This window comes from Elephas maximus, chromosome 4 (genome assembly GCF_024166365.1).
Source record: "Elephas maximus indicus isolate mEleMax1 chromosome 4, mEleMax1 primary haplotype, whole genome shotgun sequence".
NCBI classification, from domain to species: domain Eukaryota; kingdom Metazoa; phylum Chordata; class Mammalia; order Proboscidea; family Elephantidae; genus Elephas; species Elephas maximus.
In genome coordinates, this window is record NC_064822.1 from 59,499,446 (window position 1) to 59,523,565 (window position 24,120).

Sequence of the window (24,120 nt, forward strand, 5' to 3'; positions counted from 1 at the left end):
CTTCTGGCCTCCAGTGTTTCTGAGGAAAAATTGGTGAGCCTTTGTACATGACTGTTTGCTACTCTCTCACTGCTTTCAGAATTCTCTCTTTAGCTTTAATTTTTGAGAGCCTAACTATTGGGCTGGGTTAACTATAATCTTGTTGTAGATCTCTTGTGTTTAACTTGCTTGGGGTTCTTTTAGCTTCTTGGATTTGTAGATTACTGTCTTTCGTTAGACTGGGGGAATTTTCTGTCATTATTTCTTCAAATATTTTTTCCGTCTGTTTCTCTCTTTCATCTTCTGGAATTCCCATGATGCATGTATTTGGTCTCTGGTTGTTGTTCCAGAATTCCATTAACCTGTGCTCAGCCTCCTTGAGCCTCTATTCTTGTTGTTCTTCAGCATCTGTCATTTTAACTATCTTATCCTCTAATTTGCTGATTCTTTCTTCCACCTGATTAAACCTGTTGGTAAGTCCTTCTGCTGTGTTTCTCATTTCAGTTATTGTGCCTTTCAGTTGCAATGCCCCTTTTTTTAGATCCTTATTTTGTTCATGCATTGTTTTCCTTATTCCTTTTAGCTCTTTGTCTATGTTTTCCCTTAGCTCTTTAACTATGTTTAATGTTGTTGTGTTATATTCTTTCATTTTTTCCATTATTTGGTCATCCTTAGGTGCGCTTTCACTTCGTTTGTCAGGTTCTTTTGAATGGGCCATTGTGTTTCTGTTCTTTGTGTGTCTTGTGATTTTTTGCTGGGGTATTGGAATTTTTGAGGGTGCTAACTTTCTCAGTTTTCCCCAGTATTTGGTGTTTTTGCCCACACCACTTTCTGCAGAAAACTCTTAGGTGGGCAGAGCCTTTGGCTTTTACTTACCATTTCCTCTTCCTCTCTGTCATAGCTCCTTCTCCCTCCATGGTTTAATTGAGATTCAAAAGTTCTAGATCTCATTTTTCAATTTTTAATCTCTCCCAAACACATCAGAGAACACTCTGGTTAGTTTGACCACCAAGGGGAACCACCACTTACGTGAGAGATAGTGTACTAATCAGCTTGTCCCCCAGGGGGGTGTAGTCCCCTGTCCCTGGTTATTACTCTTTTCCCTTCTTTGTTTGTGCAGTCATGTTTTTAGTCAGAAAACCCACACCCACTGAGCCCCCTTCAGGGCTGGGTGTTGCTCTACAGTTTTGCAAGGCTTTCTTCCCTTGCTGTGGGGGCTGCTTATATCTGAACTGGCATTCAGGAGAAGCACAGGCAGACTCTCCTCTGTTTCAGGAGGAAGAGGGAATGGCACTCCCCAGAAGGACCTCTGCGAGATCTGTCTTGTTGGTTTTAGAGCCCCAGTGGCCCTGTGGTGGTTGGAGAAGCAGTCTCCACTTAGGTGACTCACCTCATGATTCCACTGTAGGGAGCCTTCTGTAGGAGTTTGTATCAGTCCAGCAGCTAACAGTTACTGGTTGGGGGAGGAGTAGTCACACTCTGAATGGACCTCTGGGAACATCCGCCTTGTCACTGTCCACAGGGGCCTACTGTAGCAGTTTGTAACAGCCTGGCAACCAACAATTGCCACGTGGGGGAGGGGGGTCTCATGCTCTGACCAGATCCCCATGGAGGTCTGCCTTGTTGCCATCAGAGTTCCCCCAGTAGATTGTTGGCTGTAAATCCAGCCTCCACTCAAGACTCCTGCTTGCTAACACATAGCAGTTTCAGTCAGCAGTCCTCAGCGCCAAATGAAAGTGCGGGAAGACTAACCCTAATTGACCCCCAGGGAGCTCTGTCCTGCTGGTTTCAGAGGCCAGAGCTATGGGGTGTGCAGGAAGATAGGTAAGGTGCTGACTGGGAGTAGACTTCACTGCAGGGACCTTCTGTAGCATTCACAACAGGCTTGCAAATGACAGTGTCTGGGTGGAGGGGGGGCTGTCATTCTCCAAATGGACCTCTAGGGAAGTCTGCCTTGTTGCTATCAGAGCTCTCCCTGTAGTATATGAGTGTAGCCTCCACTCAAGATGCTTGCTTCTTGGCACACAGCAGCTTCAGTCAGCAGTGCTCAGCTCCAGCTGAAAGGGGGAACAGACAGACCTGAACTGACTCCCTGGGAGATCTGTGCTGTTGATTTCAGAGGCCTGAACTATGGGGTGCACAGGGAGGCCAGTGAAGTTTTTACCAGGGGAGCTGACTCCACTACACGAACCTTCTGTGGCAATTTGCGGTAGGCTTGCAGCTGACAGTGCCCAGGTTGGGGAGGTGCTGGCACGTTCCAGATGGACCCCTGGGGAGGTCTGCCTGATTGCTATCAGAGCCCCACTGGAGTATGTTGGCTGTGGGTGTAGCCTCCACTAGAGATGCCTGCTTCTTGGTATACAGCAGCCTCAGTCAGCAGTCCTCAGCACTGACTGAAAGGGGAAGCAGACAGAGCTGATTACCCAGGAGGATGGAGCTATTGGGTGTGCAGGGAGGCAGGTAGAGTGTTCATTATGAGAGCAGACTCCACTGCACAGGCCTTCTGTAGCAATTCACGGTAGGCGTGCAACTGACAGTATCTGGGTGGGGGAGGTGCTAGCATAATCCAAATGGACCCCCAGGAAGGTCTGCCTTGTTGGTTTTAGGGCAGAAGCGTGAGGTCCTGTCTCTTTGTACGGGCAAGGCTTGAGGTGGTTAGGGAAGCAGGCTTTTTTTCTGGAGCCACTACCCTGGTTCACAGCAGCTGACGGCCCATGTGGAGGGGGGAGGGGCAGTGATGGTGCGAAAAGTGACTTTTCTACCATAGGCGACTCATTGATTTGTTGATTCTTGCCTGTCTGCGGTTCCCCACTACTTGCCTCTGCTCCCTGATTCAGAGTCCCTCAAAGTCAAGCACCCTTTCCATCCATGTTGTATTTCTTGCAGTTGTGGGGGAGGTTCAGAGGGATGGTTTGTTTTTACTTCCATCTTTCCAGAATCGAGCCTTGTTTTCTTAATTGTGGTAAATATATATAACATACAATTTGCATTTTAAGTATACAATTCAGTGGCATTAATTATATTCACAGTGTTGTGTAACCATCACCACTATTTTGAAAATTTTTCCATTATCCCAAGTAGAAACTCCATGCCCATTAAGCAGTAACTCCCCAATGTTTATTCTTTTATGTCTGGCTTATTTCATTTAGCATAATGTTTCAAAGGTTTATCTATGTGGTAGCATGTATCAGAACTTCATTTCTCTTTATGGCTAAAAAATATTCCATTGTATGTATGTACCACGTTTTGTTAATCCATTCATCTGTGTATAAATGCTTGGGTTGTTTCCACCTTTTGGCTATTGCAAACAATGCAGCAATGAACATCGGTGTTCAAGTATCTGTCCCTGCTGTCACTTGTTCTGGGTATATACCTCAGAGTGGAATTGCTGAGTCATATGGTAATTTTATGTTTAACTTTCTGAGAAACCACCAAATTATTTTCCATAGCAGCTGCACCATTTTGTATTCCCATCAGCAGTGGATGAGAGTTCCAATTTCTCCACATCCTCGTCAACACTTGTGATTTTCAGGGTTTTTTTCTTTTTACAATAGCCATCCTAGTGGGTGTGGAGTGGTATCTCACTGTGGTTTGAGTGCCCTGTTTTAAAAGTGTATGCAACCAGATGACTTTGTCTGATAAGCCCTCTTTTGGGGACCACACCATGATTTACTGCCATAATAATACAGCCCAGTATGATTCGCGTCTTCCTCTTCCTCCTCATCCCTCAGGATGGGAGCATTGCATATTTGGCCATTCATTTGCATCCGTTGTGATAATTGCTGCCTTTTGTTGAGTACTTACAAGTGTACAGAATGCCTCAATTGCATTATCCTCATCTGAATTATCTTTATCGGATTCTCCTGGGGACCCTTAAAGGTAATTACTGTTGCCCCATTCATAATTCCACAGCAGATGAAACTGAAGCTAACCAGTTGCTGTTTAGTTGACCCCAATTCATGGTGATGGCATGTGTGCAAGAGTAGAACTGTGCTTCAGAAGGTTTCTAATGGCAGATATTTTGGAAGTAGATTGCCAGGCCTTCTTCTGAGGCACCTCAGGGTAGACTCGAACCACCAACCTTTTGGTTAGCAGTGAAGTACATTATTAACCTTTCATACCACCCAGGAAGCTAAGACACAGCTGGTATGTGAGGGAGGCGGTGTTCAAACCCAGGGCTATGTGGCTTCCAATCTGTTGCTTACACTATGCCATGCCTGCCTCCACTGTACTGTGGTGTTAAATACGAGTGTAATATTAACTCCTGTGATTTAATGTGTATTTAATATATTACGACAATAACCCTAAAATGGTGTGGATATCTGAGATTGGTGGTTTGCTGGCTGTTGCTGTAATTAGGTTTGTGTAAGAAGAAATATTAAGTGATGAATAAACATGAGAAAGAATATATAATGTCACTAGTAATCAAAGAAATCCAAATTATGACAGTAGTATGCTATTTTCTTGCCTTGCAAATGCGCAGATTTTTAAAGTGATAATTGCTAATATGATGCAACACTGTAGTACAGCGCTGGTGGGAGGGTAAAGTGCTGTAGCTTCCGTGGAAAACAACTTCGTGAAGTATATTGAGAGCCTAGAAGTCCTGCCTGCTGACTAAGGAGCCCTGGTGGTGCAACAGCTAAGCACTGGGCTGCTAACTGGAAGGTTGGCAGTTTGAACCCACCTAGTGGCTCTACGGGAGAAAAGATTTGGCAATCTGTTCCTGCAAAGATTAAAAAAAAATATTACAGCCTAAGAAACCCTATGGGGCAGTTCTACTCTGCCCAGGCGGGCCGCTATGAGTCGGAATTGTCTTGACGGCACCCAGCAGCAACAACACTAACAACCTGTTGACTGGTAACTGTACTTCTAAGAATCCATCCTAGGAAAATAATCAGAAAGACTGTCAAATGTATGTTAGGGTGCTCATTAAAGAGCAATTTGTAATAAAACCCAGTGACGAGTAAAGGAGAATAAAAACAACCTAAGTGTCCTACATTAGGGGCATAGTTAAAGCAATTATTGCCTGTGGATGAGTGAGTTTGGGAAGTTATTAAATGACACAGGGAAAGTGTTCACCATGTAGTTTTTTTGTTGTTGTTGTTAAGCTATGTATACTTTATAGACTGTAAGATTCACCCTTTTTGGTATACAGTTCTCTGAGTTTTGACATGCACATAAAGACATGTAGCTACCACCATAAAATTAAAAAAAAAAGACTTTATTTTTCAGAGCAGTTTTTAGGTTTACAGAGAAATTATTCAGAAAGTACAGAGACTGCCCGTATACACCACTCGCCACTGCGTAGTTTCCCTATTTTATTTTTATGTTTTGGTAAAGCTATATTCTCCAGTCAACTGTATTAGTAGTAAAGATGTTAATTTGACTTCCATCCTTGTCTTCTGGTTTTTTTTTTTAATGAACTTTATATTTTAGAGCAGTTAGGTTTCTAGAAAAATTCTGCATAAAGTAGAGTTCCCATATCTCCTCTCTCCCCTTCACACAGTTTACCCTATTAGTAACATCTTGCGTTAGTGTGGTAATTTATTACAATTGATGAACCAATACTGATACATTATTGTTAACTAAAGTTCATACTTTATATTAAGTTCATTCTTTGTGTTGTACAGTCCTATGGGCTTTGACAAATGGGTAAGGTCATGTGTTCACCAGTGCAGTATCCTGCAGAATCGTTTCACTGCCCTAAAAATGCTCCACCTATTCATCCCTTTCTTCCCTTCCCTTTAAATGAGAAAAACCAGTTTACCATACTGTGGATTCAGCAAGTTGGTAAATTTTAAATTCTGTATGTATGACTGGAAGGCCATCACCAGAATGGGATCACAGGAGAATGTGTGGCCCAGGAGAAACATGCTGTGTCATTTTAAACAAACGAGATGTCCTCTCTGGGCCTTGGTTTCCTCCCCTGTGAAATGCTGAGGCTGGACTCTGGAATCTGTAGGTTGCCCTCCCAGCCTTGACGTCCCACGAGTACTCTTATCCTCGCTGTGGTCAGTTCAGTGCGGTTGGTGTGGGCTTGGTCCTGCAGCGGGCCTGACCTTGGGTGGAGGTCCCAGCCCTGCGTGTGTGCCCCATGGGGCTGGGGAGGCAGGGCCTTGCCTCAGCAGCCTGGGGCTCTGGTGTGTGTCACTCTGCTCAGTATAGAATGGAATGCTGCTAGCCGGGGACGTGTCCTGACTGAGGATCAGTAGAGGGCAGAGTCCGCTCCCCTGCCCCCCTCCTCACCCTCGCTGCCAGGCAGCTGCTTCAGAGTTGGGGCTCCAGCAGGTGGGGGGCTGCTGGCCCTGGGCGGGAGCTGTTCCCCTGTTCTCCTAAAGACCTAGAATTCCTCCCTCTTCTTCTGGGCAGGGTTGACTAATCAAGGGAGAGAAGATTCTGCTGTTTAGCCCCTTTGCTGTCTCCCTGCCCCTGTGGTGTTCCCAGCTTCAGGGGTCTCCTCTCAGGGGTGGCATTATTCTGATTTTTCATCTTGTTCTCAGCAGCACTGTTCACCAGCAGGCAGGGAGAAGCCTGCACATGAGGTTGGTCTGAGCATCTAGAAAGAGCTCATTCAGTCATGTGCCAGAATGGGATGGAGCTGGGCTGCTTCAGGGCAAGTAGGGCACCCTGGGAGGGAGCTGCCTCTGCCTCCTCTGGACTGGGGTAGGCATGGAGAGGCCTGAGGCCCTTGGCATGCCTCCACCTGGTGGCTTGGTGCCCTAGGGTTCCACCCAGCCTGTGCCTCAGCACTAATCTTCCTCTCCCACCTCACCCACCTCTGTCTGTGAAACACAGATTCTTAGCCATCAGCTAGCCCAGCTCCAGTTCTGTAGGTGAAGAGCAACAGCTTAGAAATGTGACATGGCCTGCCCAAGCCCCCACAGCGAGTTCCTGGGCAGAGCCTAGGCTAGAATCCGGGGTGCTGGGTGGCCAGGTGTTTTCTTTACTCTTGTCTGCCAGCTCCCTAAGGATGGGAGACTATCCCTGCCCTCCTCTGTGCTGCCCAGCTTCCAGCCCAGGGCTCCACACAGAAAGGATGCAATGGACGACTGTCTGCCCATCTTGCAAAACAAGTCGCACCAACAGTCAGCTGGGCTGGACCCATGTCCTGGCTGGGAGGAGGTTGCTATATTGGGGAGCCCTAGCTCTGCCCTGAATATGGGGTGATGTCTTGGGCAACATGTTTCCTCTCTGGGTCTTGGCATCACTGACCCTCCAGGACCCTCCCATGCTGGTCCCTTTCCTCACAGAATTTTGAACAACGTTGACTGTTGGACGTCGCATTTACCTCTCGGGAGGCTGCTCTCCCCACACACGCCCCAGTGTTACACAGAAGCAAAATGTGAACCCATCCTGAGGGAACCTGTGGCAGGGCATCCAAAGAGGAATTCTGTGGGAGAACTGAGAGTCCTGAGGCCTCATGACACATCCTCTGAGCCACCTGAGAAAGTTGGGGTATGGATGGACTGGCATATTTGGGGGCTCAGGGCGGACATCATTGGGTCTTAAAATGGGCCTTAAAATCCAGTGTAGAAAAAACAATGGAATATAGAGTATCCCTTCAAACCTGTGATGGGGATATTTTAATTTCCCATGACCTTTATCATATTCTTTCTTGTGCCTAAGTTACTATACAATCCTTGAGTTCCACATCTTGTGTTCTACTGAACAACTCACCATGTTACCGTTGTAGCCACCATTTGCAGAGCTTCTACTGTGGCCCAGGCACTGAGCTGGATGCTGCACTCATATTACCTTCTTGGATTCCCACCATGGCCAGGATGCAGAGAAGAGAATCTAAGTAACTTGCCCAGGTTTTCACAGTAGTTTGTGGAAGCACTAGCTCTGACTTGAGGCCCATGCTCTTTCCACAGGGCCCCAGTGCCCCCCTCACCCCCAGATGGCAGAGCCCTGAGCTGAGGAGATAGGGCTGTTGGCTAAGCAGCTTAGCGCAGGACCAGATCACAGCCAAGGAACATTCAGTCATGGGGATCAGCAAGGGGGAGAGCAGCTGGGCTTTAGGCCCCCTCCTCCGTCACCCTCCCTGACTCCCTTGCCACAGGCCCAGCTTGCCCAGGGTTGGCTGAGGAGGGCAGTGAGGGCCCTGTTGAGTTCCTGTCTCTTTTGATCCAGGCTGTTGAGTGGGCACAGGTTGGCTGAGTTGCTTTTGATGGGCAGCAGGGGGATGGAGGTGACGAAGCTCACGGCCATTGCCCCTTTCTCAGTCAGGAAAACCTTCTCTGACTGAGATAACCTCTTGCCAACCCTCCTAGGGCTCCTCTGCCCCCACATACCATCTAGTTCTGCGCTGCTGGCTTATCTAAGGCCAGGCCTTGGCTGTTAATCGTAAGCTCTCTGGTCTCCATTTGCTGTTGCCTGTTGGACAAGGATCCCTGGTGGCGCAGTGGTTAAGTGCTTGGCTGCTAACCAAAAGGTTGGCAGTTGGAACCCACCAGCCGTTCCATGGGAAAAAGATGTGGCAGCCTACTTCTGTAAAAATTTAAAGCATTGGAGACCCTATGGGGCAGTTTTACTCTGTTCTACAGGGTTGCCGTGCATTGGAATCGACTCGACGTCAATGGGTTAATAGGTTTGGGTGTTTTTTTTTTTTTCTTTTCTTTTGTGGACTGATGTGTGTGAGCTTCAGGAACAGGACCTGTCTGAGGGCTTGTTCCTCCAAGGTGATGGCTGCTTAAGAGATACTATTTTGATGGTGACCCTGACAGTCTGCTTGGAGGCAGGGAGATGTCTTTTTCTATGACTCACCTTTCTTGGCCTAGGCTCTTTTACCTCCCCCAGAGAGTGTCAGCTACACAGACCCTGGTCTCCTGCAGGATGTGTGAGTCTGTGCAGGTCGCATCCTCACCCTGGGCCTTCGTTTCCCTGAACCTCAAAGCTCTTCTTGCCCCTCAACCATCCCCACAAAGCCCGTGGATATCCCTGGAAGTGAGGTGTTTGGAAGCGCACCTGCTGCCTTGCCTCTCTGCCCAGCTGGGTAGGGGGCCTGGTCCTTCTCTGCCACCCACAGCCCTATAGCTGGGCCCCAGTCTTCCCACTTTCCCAGATGGCATGAGGCACACAGATGGGGCAGGAGAGGCTGCTGACCGCATATGCTGGGCCCCTGGGGATGGCCAGTTGCTGTCTGCTTTGGGGGAACACACTGTCGTGTCTGCCCGTGCCCCACTGGACTCTGCGCTGCAGGCAGATATCGAACGTCAGTGGCAGCATGTCCTACCAGATGGTGAGCCCCTGGCTGCTCCCCTAAAGGAGACCATCTGGTTGATGGTCTGTTTAGTCATGGATGTGAGAGAGAGCCTGGGTAATGGAGGAGAAGGAGACAGTGGGAGCCAAGTTGTGTTGGAGTCCGACAGCAGAGCAGGTTGGGAACGGGGCCTCCTAGGGTTGTACCCACCCAGCCAGGCTCAAGAGCTTTCTTCCCTTGAGAGTCAGAAGTCTTGAGTGGCTTCCTTGTCAGGGCCCTTCTCTCCTCCACCCCCTCCTTCTGAAGACAGTTGATACAGCTTTGCCTTGCTCTCCAGCACCAAGCTGTTCTGGCTGCATTTACCCACTTCGGCTAAGATGCACTCCGTCTCTGTGCCTTAGCTTCCCTCCTCCATAGGCATCCCAGTCTTCCCAGCCTTAGGGGGAGAATAAGTCTGTGTGCTGCAGCCTAGCTCAGCTATGTGCTGAGAAGGAGAGGGGAAAACAGACCATTTTAAATCCCCAGGTACTATCCACATACCCCTCCAGCCCCAGGCAGGCTCTGCTCCTCAGCCTTTTGCTGGCAGAGTCCGGTTCTGGAACTCGGCACTGCTCGATCGGACCATCCTGGGACGGCCAAGCAAGTGAGCAGATGCCTGGACCAAAGCACGTTTCTCGCACCTGCCAGCCGGTGGAACAGCCCCGGAAGGTGCCAAGCCCATTTCCGGCTCTCGGGCCCCTGCCAAAGGGAGGTGCCCAGGGGGTGCAGGAAGGACAGATGGATGTCCTAGAAACTGCTTCTGGGTTTCCACCCTGGAAATGGAAAGAGAAAGCTGACTCTTGCCAAGAGAAGTGTTTTTCACCTTTCTTTTTTTATCAAACCTCATTTGAATGCTACAAAGAAGGGAAGCCAGTTGAGTGGCAGCCTCTAGACGTGTTGGAGGGGAGAGAGAATAAGGCAGGGGCAGGGTTTGCCCTTGATTTGCCACATGACTTTGGAGCACCTCTCTGGGCCCCAGCCACCCATACACTGAATACGGAGAGGGCTAACTGTGCCCGATCCTCACCACTCTGCTTCCTTGTGGTGTGTTGGTGAAATCAGAGCCAGTGAAATGGTCAGAAGAAAGGGGTGGTGGAGGCTTGGGCTGCTTTTCCCAGCCCCCAAACACCCTCTGTTCACAGCACCTCGGTGCGGCAAGCAGGTTTGAGAAGCAGAGAATCCAGGATCGATTCTGCATCCTATGCATGCATCTTCGTGATTGGTGCAAGCTTTCCAGTTGTGTGAACTGAAGAGTCTTTGCCAGGCAGGTGTGCCATTGCCTTGGACATTCTCCTCCAAAGTGGAGGGCAGATTGGGACTCCCACCCCCACGTTGCCCTCTGACCTGTGGGGCCTGGGACGGTCTCTCTCCCCCTTCTCACCCTCCTTTGCCCAACTCTAGGGCACTCCACCCCAGGACTCTGGTGAGTTTGTTGCTGCCACCCCAGGGGCAGACCTGTGGCTGATACACCAGAAGGGCTTGGACACTGGTTACCCACTGAGGGTGCTCCTTGCAGTGGAAGGGAAGGAGACAGATGGTCATCTGGCAGCATTTCCTACTTGAGAAGTTTGGAATTCCAAGCCCATGCCCCTCTCTGTGCCAGGGAACAGTAGCCCAATTGTTGGAAACCTGTGCTATCTGGGTCAGTGCGTTTTCATCCTTCCCCATGATGCCCCCTCCAAGTCCTGGGCCTAATAATAGCCTCATTTGGTCTAGGGCAGAGCAAAACAGGAGTTGGTGGCTATTCAGACCCTGGCATTGTCCCCAGCTCCCCTCTCCAAATGCCATCCAGCCACCTCGCCAGCCTTGCCCTCAAGGCTGGCACACAGACATGGCCTGGGGCTGGCGGAGAGTGCATCTCTGCCCTGCAGCTTCTCCACTTCCTGAGGGCAGAGGGGAGAGGCCATGTCTGGTCTGCAGACGGTGGTATCCTGGGTGAAATGGGGCAGCTTCCATGGTAGACTTTCTGCATGCGTTTTGGCTCCTGGGATGATGAAAGAGCACTGTGCTAGGGGACTGGGTGGCAGGAAGGGTGCAAGTTTGGCCAAGGCAGAGAAGAGGAGCATCATCTGGGCACATCGAAGGTGCTCAGTAAATGTTTACTGTGTTGAATGTCATTTGAGTTTATCGAGAAGGCACCTTGGGAGTGACCCTGAGCCTATCCTAGACCTGGGCGTGAACAATTAAGGTCAGAGCAGAAGTAATAAAAAATCCCATAATTTACTAAAGGTGAAGTCGGCTCAGAATCAGTTACTGTTGAGGATGGATGATTACTGCTGATGGACTGTGCTGGCCCACCAGCCCCCGAAGAGAAGAGGTGATCACCTTCCTGGGATGGGCAGGGTGTGGGCCAGCTTGGAGGCAGGAGATGGGACCAAAAGACATCTGAGCTCCTTCTGCTTCTAATTCTCTAAGTATTCTCAAAAAAAAGCAACAAACCAGTGGAATCAACTCCGACTCGTGGCAACTCCAGGTGTGTCAGGGTAGAACTGTACTCCGTGGGATTTTCAATGGCTGACTTTCCGGAAGTAGATCACCAGGCCTTTCTTCTGAGGTGCCTCTGGGTGGACTCTAACGACCCAGCTTGCAGACAGCAGCGGAGCACATTGTTTGCACCACCCAGGGTTGTTGTTGTTAGGTGCCACTGGGTCAGTTCCAACTCACAGAGACTCTGTGTACAGCAGAATGAAACACTGTCTGGTCTTGCACCGTCATCACAATTGTTGCTGTGTTGGAGCCCATAGTTGCAGCCACTGTGTCAGTCCATCTCATCGAGGTCTTCCTCTTTTTTGCTGACCCTCTACTTTACCAAGCATGATGTCCTTCTCCAGGGGCTAGTCCCTCCTGATAACATGTCCAAAGTACATGAGACTAAGTCTCGCCACTTCGCTTCTGAGGAGCATTCTGGCTGTACTTCTTCCAAGACAGATTTGTTCGTTCATCTGGCAGCCCATGGTATATTCAGTATTCTTCCCCAACATCGTAATTCAAATGCATCAGTTCTTCTTCGATCTTCCTTATTCACTGTCCAGCTTTTGAATGCATATGAGGCAATTGAAATTACCGTGGCTTGAGTCGAGTGCACCTTAGTCCTCAAGGTGACATCTTTGTTTTTTAACACTTTAAACTTGCCCAATGCAATATGTCCCACCCAGGAACTCCTTCTAAATCTTCAAAAAAAAAAAAAAAATTTTTTTTTTTTTTTTTTGAATACCTGAGATGATATTAGGCCGAGATGGTATTAGGCCAAGATGACTGACTGAGATCTCAAAGCCTCCTCAGGGTCACAGTGCTCTCAGAGACAGGTGTGGTAGGGAGAAGAGACCTTGAGAGGAAGGAAGTGTTCCAACCCAGAGAAGGACCCCATGGGGTACCCACCAAGCAGACGTGGCTGTGCCTATGAGTCAGTCTGACTCCGTTCCCACCGTCACTTTTCTTCCCTGCCGCTATCCCGTTTCCAGGGCAGGCCGACCTGGAAGATTCAGTTTCTGCTGATCTACCTAGCTGGTCCCTCGCCCAGACCCCTCGCATCAATCCCTCAGTGCCAGACCACTGAACAGGATGTGCTTGCTGCTTCCCTTGTTGACTTCTGTCTGGACTATTTGTTTCCCTCCGCTGGGCTTCCAGGCTCATGGGGTGAAGGCAGCTTCCCCACCATCCTGCCCCCGGTGCCCCTGCCTCCTCAGCCCCCTGCCTGCCCTTGTCTGTTGCCAGAACAGGGCAGTATGTACCTCAGTGCATGGATGCCCATGGGGGAGCACAGCGGGCATGGCGGATGATGGATTGGAAGTCTGCATCTTAATCACAAGACAGACTGTCTGTCTGCCTGGCCCTCTCACACAGATCTCCTCCATCTCTCCAGATGAGAACCACAGCCCCTTGATTTTAATCAGGGAGCTAATTGCTCTCTGAATGCCTCTTTCATGACACCTGCACCCCCTAGTTACTTCCTTCAATGTTCTGTGGACCCCTTAGCACACCCTTTACTTACCTTTTTGGGACAGATTTAGAGGTGTCATGCCTCATGGGTCACTGTGTAGTCCAGTAGCATAGTCTTGGTGAGGACTGGCAGCGCAGGGGAGAACTGGGTGCTACAAAGCAGGTCCTTCCTTGGAGATGCTGTTCTTTTTCTTGAACTGCTGAGATGTTGTGCTCTACTGGTTTGTCTGCAGCTTCTCTGTCTTCTTCAGGGCTGCTTCTTGCCTCTGGACCTAATGTTCCTGAAAGTTTATCTCTGGGCCTTTCCCCTCTCCTTACTCCTCTCTCTCTAGCTTGACAAACCTGCCTAGCCTCTTGGTTTTAGCTATGAACTCTGATAATCACATCTATATTTATTTTTGCATGCATTACGTTTACTCGTTACAATATGCCTGTGAGGTGAAAGAGTTCATTCATTTTTTTGGATGTTGAAACTGGATGATTAAGCCACAGTTTGGTTATGTCCTCCCTTTCCCAAAAGGATTTGACCATGAGTTTCACAGTACGTGGTGGAGCTAGGGATTGAACCCACGTCTTCTGATCCCAAATAGGGCAGCCTTCCCTCACCACACTTACAACTGTACCCGTGTCTCCCTGGGTGTTCCTCTGGTTCTTCAAACTTCTTTAATCATCTTGCTTCCAAAGCCCTCCTTCGTCTGTGTTGGTGGGACAGTCCCACCATCTGCCAGAGTCCAGGCTCAAAACTTCTAACTGCTGTTTACCCATCCATTCCACCTCCACGACATCTCTCGTGTCCTTCCATCTCTCCATTTGATGCCTGTTCCTTGGGTCAGGCCTTTCTTACTTCTTGCCCAGACAGCAGATTCTTTTCTGGTCTCTTTGCCCCTAGTTTCTCCCAATCCAGTTAATATATACCAGTTGCAGGAGGAGCCCTGGTGGTGCAGTGGTTAAAACACTCAGCTGTTAACTGAAAGGGCAGCAGTTGAAACCTACCGGCCACTCTGCAGGAGAAAGATGTGGCAGTCTGCTTCCATAAAGATGACAGCCCTGGAAACCCTATGGGGCAGTTCCACTCTGTCCTATAGGGTCGCTATGAGTTGAAATCAACTTGATGGCAGTGGGTTTGCTTTGGTTTGGTATACCAGTTGCCGTCAAGTTCACTCCAACTCATGGCAACCCCATGTGTGCCAGAGTAGAACTGTGCTCCGCAGGGTTTTCTTTTACTTCTTTATTTTTAATTTCATTGTGCTTCGGGTGAAAGTTTACAGCACAAATTAATTTCTCATTCAAAAATTTATACACACATTGTTTTGTGACATTGGTTGTAATCTCCACAATGTGCTAGCACTCTCCCCCTTTCCACCCCAGGTTTCACATGTCCATTTGTCAGTTTTCCTGTCTCCTCCTGCCTTCTCGTCTTGCTTTTGGGCAAGAGCTGCCCATTTGGTCTCGTATATTTGATTGAACTAAGAAAGATGTTCCTCATGTGTGTTATTGTTTGTTGTATAGGCCTGTCTAAACATTGTCTGAAAAGTGGGCTTCGGGAGTGGTTTCAATTCTGAGTTAGGAGGGTGTCTGGGGGCCATAGTCTTGGGGGTTTCTCCCGGTTCTGTCAGACCAGTAAATCTGGTCTTTTTTTGTGAACGTGAATTTTGTTCTACATTTTTCCCCTGCTCTGTCTGGGACTCCCTATTGTGATCCCTGTCAGAGCAGTCGGTGGTGGTAGTCAGGCATCATCTAGTTCTTCTGGGGTCAGGCTGGTAGAGAAATATGGTTTATGTGGTCTGTTAGTCCTTTGGGCTAATATTTTCCTTATGTCCTTGGTTTTCTTCATTCTCTTTTGCTCCGGACAGGATCGGACCAATAGATGTACCTTAGATGGGCGCTTACAAGCTTCTAAGATTCCAGAACTACTCCCAAAGTAGGATGTAGAACATTTTCTTTATGAACTATGTTAGGCCAGTAGAACTAGATGTCTCCTGAGACCATGAATCCCAGCCCTCTGCCTCATCAGCTCAGTCCCTCCAGGAGTTTGGAGTATCTAGGAAGCTTCTGTGACTTTTTCTTGATCAAGTTGTGCTGACTTCCCCTACATTGTGTGTGGTCATTCCCTTCACCAAAGGTGACACTTACCTACTGTCTAGTTAGTGATTTCACTTGCTCGTACCTCACCTCCCTTGTAACCATCAAAGATTGTTTTTCTTCTGTATGTAAATCTTTTCTTGAGTTTTTATAATAGTGGTCTCATACAATATTTGTCCTTTTGTGACTGACTTATTTTACTTAGCATGTCCTCCAGGTTCATCCATGTTGTGAGATGTTTCCTGGTGTCATCATTGTTCTTTATTGCTGTGTAGTATTCCTTTGTGTGTATGTTCCGTAATTTGTTTATCCATTCATCTGTTGATGGGCACTTAGATTGTTCCACCTTTTTGCTATAGTGAATAGTGCTACAGTGAATATGGGTGTGCATGTGTCTATTTGTGTGAAGGCTCTTGTTTCTCTATGATCTATTCCTAGGAAGAGGATTGCTGAATCCTAAGGTATTTCTATTTCTAGCTTTTTAAGAAGGTGCCATATCTTTTTCCATAGTGGTTGTACCATTTTATATTCCCACCAGCAGTGTATAAGAGCTCCAGTCTCACTGCAACCTCTCCAATATTTATTATTTTCTGTTTTTTTGCTTAGTGCCAGTAGTGTTGGGGTGAGATGGTATCTCGTTGTAGTTTTGATTTGCATTTCTCTAGTGGCTAATGATCATGAGCATTTCTTCATGTATCTCTTAGCTGCCTGAATGTCTTCTTTGGTGAAATGTTTATTCATATCCTTTGCCCATTTTTAATTGGATTATTTGTCTTTTTATTGTTGAAGTATTGAAGTATTTCATAGATTTTAGAGATTAGACTCTTGTCAGATACGTCGTAGCCAAATTTTTTCCCCCAGTCTGTAGTTTCTCTTTTTAATCTTTTGGTGAAGTCTTTTGATGAGCATAAGTATTTAATTTTTAGGAGCTCCCAGTTATCAAGTTTGTGCATTGTTGGTTATGGTTTGTATTGTATTTATACCATGTGTTAGGGCCCCTAGTGTTGTCCTTATTTTTTCTTCCATGATCTTTATCGTTTTAGATTTTATATTTAGGTCTTTGATCCATTTTGAGTTAGTTTTTCTGTATGGTATGTCCACAGGGTTTCGGTGACTGTTTTTTTCAAAAGTAGATTGCTGGGGGAGATGGCCCAAGATGGTGGTTTAGTCACACACACCATGCCATCTCCCTACAGCAAAGAATGGAGAAACCAAGTGAAATAGATACAGATGACAACCTGGGAACCCAGAACAGCAAACGGAAGGATGAAGAATTAGATTGAACACCGAAGGGAAGAAGAAACTGAATGAAAACAGTAAATGAGGATACTTACAAATTGTAGGTGCCCTACTAGTCAGCCCTGTGCAGCATGGCCATCTTGAGACAAAGCAAGCAGCGCTCCCAGGTGGGGAGCACAGGGAGGCAACTTCATGGAATACTCAATAGAAGACAGAGATACTGTGTGCAAACCTGGAACAAAGCAAGGTGAGCAGAACATGAACTGAATCTGAGGAAAGGAAGTGCAGGAAGGCAGGTGAGAGCCCTAGTGATCAGGTAAACATAGAACAGGAAGGGAGTCAGAAAATAGGGACAGAACTACTTACCAACAGTGGTCCTTGATCATTTGGGTGGCTGGCACTGGCAGAGTTGGAGGATCCTTGGAGTGTCAGCTAGGGATCCCCCATCCAAATGGTCTCTGGACAGCCCTCCCTCCTCACATTTGGTTGGGGCCAGGTCCTGACTGCCAGCCGCACTGTGTGGAAGTACCCCAGAACCCACGCCAGAGACTGGGGGAACATGCTATCCTCCTACCTCCCACCCTCTTGGTGACCAGCAGTGAGCCCGTGTCCCCTTCCACCCGTGATCCATGGTGTGGCTTCCGTTCCATTGAACCTGTGAATGGAGGCTTGTGCCTCCCCCCGCCCATACCCACACGGTCTTGTCTGCCCAGTGATCCATGGTGCATGCTCCCACGCTGTTGGACCTGCACCCAGAGGCTAATGCCCACCCCTGCCCATCCCCATGCTGCCCCACCTGCCTGATGACCAGTGGTGGGAGTTCCCAGGTCATGAACCCCAGTGATCGCTGGCCCGTGTACTCTTGTCCTGACCACCCAGCAACCGGCATCATGAACACCCAGCGCCCAACCTAGTGACTAGCGAGAACTCTCTCTTCATTCATGTCCCAGTGACCAGCCGGACAGACATATCACCTCACTGGCAACACCAGACTAACAGGTACCATCTGTACCTCTGCCAAACAATGAGCAGGAGATCATAGTGCCCTCATCTGATGTCCACCCAGCTGCAGCATAATGCATCCCACACCCAAACAGTTCCTGCAGGCCATCTGCACTTGGACTGAAACCCCTAGATACTCCACCACCTACTGAGATGCCAGTTGATGCATGCACAGTGAGCCTACCCCATCTATTTGGGTAGCACTCCCTCCCAACAGATACGGTGACGTCCTGCCCTGACCTTTAGAGAATGCAGTAACTGCTAGCATCAACCTAGAAAGATCCTGTAGTTCCACAAGGGCTGTAGAGGGACTTGGACCACCCAAAACTTGCCACCCAATATCAGGGAAAGAATCTGTTCTTCCATCTCCTCTCAATCCGATAAGGAAAGACATGCAACCTGACCATAGAGGACATGCATATGAGTAAGACCCACCGTACCCACTAGTAAGAGGAAACCATGCCAAACCAACAGACAGCACCAAAGTCTCTCATGTAGACCAGAACCACAAAACAACAACAATTAAAGTAATACAAAGGAAGAAGGACATTCTAAAGAGAAATAGAAGAAACAAAGGTCTGGTTATATCAAAACAAAACAAAATTATCACAAAACAAACATACATACAATCGATAAAGAAATATGTAAATAATCAACACCTTAATGCTTCAGAGACACCAGACAATAGCAAATCATATGAATGAACAGGATAAGATGGCTCAAGCAAGTAAGCAAAATAAGGGGGCAGACAACCTTCCTGAAGAAAAAATGGCAATAGAACTATCTGATAAGGAATTCAGAAGATCTATAAGAGATCAAGGAAAATACAGATGAAACCCTAGAAGAATTCAGGAAAACAACACAAGAGCAAAATAACAAAATAAATAGACAGTTAGAAAACATACAAAAACAACAACTAGAAATCCAGAAGATTAACAATAAAATATCAGAAATAGATAACTCAATGGAAGGACACATAAGTAGAATTGAATCAATGGAAGAAATAACCAGTGAAATAAAGGACAAATCCCTTGATTCTGGTTTGTTAGAGGAACAAACAGAAAACAGAATGAAGAAAAATGAAGAAAGCCTAAGATTTATGTGGGACACTGTCAAGAGGAATAATTTCCATGTAATTGGAATTCCAGAAGAGGAGGAGAAAAAAAAAGTACAGAGGAAATTTTTGAAGATCGATTGGCAGAAAACTTTCTTAGTATCATGAAAGATGAGAAGGTTTCCATCCAAGAAGCTCAATAAACACCATACAGGATAGACCCCAACAGAAAGTCACCAAGACATATCAGAATCAAACTTTCCAATACCAAAGGCAAAGAAAGATTGTGAAAGTAGCTTGTGAAAAATGAAATATCACCTAAAAAGGGGCACCAATAAGTCTAACTGCTGATTTCTTGGAAGAAATCGTGCAGGCAAGAAGGCAATGTGATGACATATATAAAACCTTGAAAGAAAAGAATTACTAACTGAGAATCGTATGTCCAGCAAAACTGTCTTTCATATATGATGGCAAAACTAGGGCATTCCCAGATAAACAGAAATTAACAGAATTTGTAAAAATCAGACCAACCTTTCAAGAAATATTAAAGGGAGTCTTTTGGGCAGAGAACCAATAACATCAAACAACAACCTTAGATTAAGACATACAGCAGCATCACCCAGATACCAACCCAGGTAAAGAATTCTCAAAAGGAAAATAAAGGTGCAAAACTGCAAACAGGGAACCAGATATGTCAATCTTTAAATGACAACAACTTCAAAACAAAAAGGGGAAATAAGTGTTATAGTTCTAGAACTTCCATATGGAGAGGCAGTCCAGGTGATATGAAGATATAACAGACTGTTTTAAACTTAGGAAGATAAACGCAAATTTCAGAGTAAACACAAAGAAGATTAATAAATGTACTAACCAAAATAAAGAAGAAAATCAGAAAAACTCAGCAAACAGAAAATCAACAAAAATGAAAACGAAAATCCATAAACAAAAATAACTCAGTGCAGAAAATTAAGCATAACAAAGAAGCTGTTAACACCACACACAGACACAGGCACAGACACAGACACAGACACACACACAGACACAGACACACACACACACACACACACAGAGCATAACAAAATGGCAGCAGTAGATTCTACCTGTCGGTAATCACACTGAATGTAAATAGCTTAAATGCACCAATCAAGAGATAGAGAGTGGCAGAATGGATTTTAAAAAAAAGACCCATCAATTTGTTGCCTACAAGAGACGCATCTTAGACACAAAGACATAAATTGGTTAAAAATGAAAGGATGAAAAAATATATCAAGTGAACAGTAACCAGAGGAGAGCAGGAGTGGCAATAATAATCTCTGATAAAATAGACTTTAAGTTGAAATCCATTATAAGAGACAAGGAAGGCCATTATATACCAATTAAAGGGTCAATCCACTAAGAGGCTATAACTATAATAAATATTTACAAACCAAATGACCAGAGCTCCGAAATACATAAAAGAAACTCTAACAGAATTGAAAAGAGAAATAGTTCTACAATATAATAGCAGGAGACTTTAACATACCACTTTTGATGTTGGACAGAACAACTAGAAAGAAACTCAACAAATATACAGAAGATCTAAATAACACAATCAATTAACTTGATGTCATAGACAATACAGACACACCATCCAACAGCAGCATAGTACACATTCTTCAATGGACATGGATTGTTCTCTAGACAGATGATATTTTAGGCCACAAAGCAAGCTTCAGTAAATTCAAAAACATTGATAAGACAAAGCATCTTCTGTGATCATAATGCTATAAAACTAGAAATCTGTAACAGAAAGAACAACAAAAAATTAAATACATAGAAACTGAATAATGCCTTACTTAAAAACTACTGGGTAATAGAATAAATTTAAAGTGAAATTTAAAAATTCCTAGGATTAAATGAAAATGAAAACACAACATACTGAACCTTTGGGACACAGCAAAAGCAGTGTTCAGAGGATAATTTATAGCAATAAACGCAAGCATCAAGAAAGAAGAAAGGGCCAAAATCAATAGCTTAACCCTACAACTTGAAGAAATAGAAGAGGAGCAGCAAAAGAAGTCCACAGCCACCAGCAAAAAGGAAATAATAAAGATCAAAGCAGAAATAAATGAAATAGAAGACAGAAAAACAGTAAAGAATCAATAAGACTACTGCATTTTTACGCAAAGAACACATGCCTTCTGTGTTTGCTTGCCAGCCATGCCCACCCCCTGCAAAGTAGTTTTGCAAGCATACTATGCTAATTTTTTTTTTTTTTCCCATAACATGTGGAAGAGGATTGGCATGGCGATGCTTGTCAGGGAGCCTCATCAGGGAAGGGTGTGGCCAGCAAACAAATGCAGACAGCCCTCGTTATTTGCATAGAAATATGGTAGAAGTTGATTCTTTGAGAGGATCAAAAAAAAAACCGACCAACCACTGGCCATCATGCTTGGTAAAGTAGAGGGTCAGGGAAAGAGAGGAAGACCTTCAACAAGATGGATTGACACAGTGGTTGCAACAACGGACTCAAGCATAACAATGATTGTGAGGATAGTACAGGACTGGGCAGAATTTTGTTCTGTTGTACATAGGGTCACTACGAGTCAGAAGTGACTCAACAGCACCTAACAACAACGACAAAGGCCATATTGACAAAGGAAAAAATGAGAAGCTGCACATATCCAAAATAACAAATGAGATGACATTACAACAGAACCAACTGAAATAAAAAGGATCATAGCAGAATATATGAATAATTGTACTCTAACAAATTTGAAAACCTAAAAGAAGTGGACAAATTTCTAGAAACACACTACCTACCTACACTAACACAAATAGAGGTAGAAAATTTGAACAGACCCATAACAAAAGAAATTGAAGAGGTAAAAGAAAACAAACAAAAGCCTCACGATCAAAAAAATGCCCCAGCCCAGACGGCTTCACTGGAGAATTCTACCTAATATTCAGAGAAAATTTGACACCACTTCTACTCAAAGTATTACAGAACATAGAAAAGGAAGGAATACTCCCTAATTCATTCTATAAAGCCAGGATGATCCTGGTAACCAGGCCAGGCAAAGATACCACTGAAAAAGAAAATTACAGACCAACATCCCTCATGAATATAGACACAAAAATTCTCAACGAAATTCTAGCCAACAAAATTCGACAGAATACCAGAAAAATAACACATCATGAACAGGTGGGATTCATACCAGGGATGCAAGCATGGTTCAACATTAGAAAATCAACGTAATTCACCACATAAAAAAAAAAAACAAAGAAAAAGAATCACATGATCATCTCAACCAATGCAGAAAAGGATTTGATAAAATCCGACACCCTTTCCTGATCAAAACTCTCAGCAAAATGGAATAGAAGGGAAATTCCTCAACATAATTAAGGGCATATATGCAAAACCAACAGCCAACATTATTCTCAACGGAGAAAGATTGAAAACATTCCGCTTGAGAATGGGAATGAGTCGAGGATGCCCTTTACCACCACTCTTCCTCAATATTGTTCTGGAAGTCCTAGCTAGAGCAGTAAGGCAAGAAAGGGAAATAAAGGGTATCCAAATTGGAAAGGAAGATGTAATACTATCCTTATTTGCAAATGACCATGATCCTGTACGTCGAAAATCCCGGGGACTCCACAAGGAAGTTACTAGAGCTAATAGATTCAGCAAAGTGGCAGGGTACAAGATCAACATACAAAAATTTGTTGGGTTCCTCTACACTAACAACAAGGACTCTGAAAAGGAAATAAAACAAACAAACAACAACAACAAATACCATTTACAGTAGCCCATAAAAGGATAAAATACCTAGGAAAAAACCTAACCAGGGATGTAAAAGACTTATACAAGGAAAACTATAAAACTACTGCAGGAAACTAAAAGAGATCTACGTAAATGGAAAAATATTCCATGCTCATGGGCTAGAAGACTTAATATTGTGAAAATGTCCATATTACCAAAAGTTATCTATAGGTACAATGCAATCCCTGTCCAAATCCCAAAAGCATTCTTTAATGAAATGGGAAAACTAATCTCCAACTTTGTATGGAAAGGAAGGAGGCCCTGAATAGCTAAAGCAGTACTGAAGAAAAAAAACAAAGTAGGAGGCCTCACATTTCCCAATCTCAAACTTACTCTACAGCCATGGTAATTAAAACAGCTTGGTACTGGTTCAATGACAGACCCATGCACAGAATTGAGAACCCAGAAATAAACCCATCCATCTACAGGCAGCCGATCTTCGACAAAGGATCAAAGTTCATTCAGTGGGGAGAAGAAACAGTCTCTTTAACAAATGCTGCTGGCAAAACTGGATATCATATGCAGAAAAATGAATCTGGATCTGTACTTCATACTTTGTACAAAAACTAACTCAAAATGGGTCAAAGACCTAAAACTATAAAATTCCTGGAAGTTAACATAGGGTCGAAATTAGGAGACCTAATTTTCAGCAAAAATAGCCTATCAAACAAAACTAAAAGTGCATGAACAACAGAAGATAAATTAGATAACTGGCTTTAACCAAGAGAGTAAAGAGAGAACTTACAGACTGGGAAAAAACCTTTGGCAAAGACATATCTGATAAGGGGCCATTCTCTAAAATATATAGAAAACTTTGACAACAACAAAAAAATCTGTTAAAAAAAAAAAAAGCATGGCGGAGGTGTCTTATCTTCTCCTCTAACTTCACAAGGGAGAGGAGAATCATTATCAGCATCAAGAGCCCGAAGCTGATTCCTATGAGGCACGAGTCAGACGTACCTCCGCCCTCCGTTTTACCAGTTCTGACACCAGCTGTCCCTCACATGGCACTCTTCTTCTCTGCTGGGTTCAGTAATTCATTGCAGTGGCACCCCACCCCACCAGTAAGCCTCAGCTCGAAGGCGCTCAGCTATCTCGCTCTCTGGGTCTGCACACCCACTGTAACTGCCTTGCTCTGTGGGCCAGGAAGCCCACTGCAGTATCTTGCACTAGTGTCGCCGTTTCTCTGCTGCCGCTTCTTGCCATCTTGTGCCATCTTCAGTGTTACAGCTTTCTTCCTCTCTGTGTCCTGGGTCCAGGAGGTTCTCAGTGCAGGGATTGCAGGCCCAAAGGATGTGCTCCACTCCTAGCCCTTCTTTCTTGGTGGTAGTGAAGTCCCCCTTTTTTGCCTCTGGAAGGGATCATTTTAAGCCTAGCAGGATGGTGACATTGACCAATCCCCTTTTTAGGGTTCCATGTACTTTATTTGCATGGTCTCAGCCCCAAAAGGGTACCATGCACCTTATTTGTGTTATTAACAAGCTGTCCAATCCCCTTGGTGGGCCACAAGCATGTTATTTGCATAGTCCCACCCAGTCTTTTGGTGGGAGTTACAAGACCATGGCTAGAAAGGCCACATAAAAGCCACCATCTTACCACACAATCCAATCAAAAAATGGGCAAAAGGCATGAACAGACACTTCACCAAAGAGAACATTCAGGTGGCCAAAAAATACACGAAAAGATGCTCGTGATCATTAACCATTAGAGAGATGCAAATTAAAGCTACAATGAGATACATCTCACCCCTGCCAAAATGCAGTGATCAAAAAAACAGAAAAC

The 24,120-nt window shown here is 45.5% G+C and overlaps 1 protein-coding gene across 6 annotated transcripts in view; it reads left to right on the forward strand.

Moving 5' to 3' along the window:
• TSPAN9 (tetraspanin 9) overlaps positions 1 to 24,120 on the forward strand; it is a 308,842-nt gene that overhangs the window by 235,889 nt on the left and 48,833 nt on the right. The gene's annotated exons all lie outside the window — the stretch shown is intronic.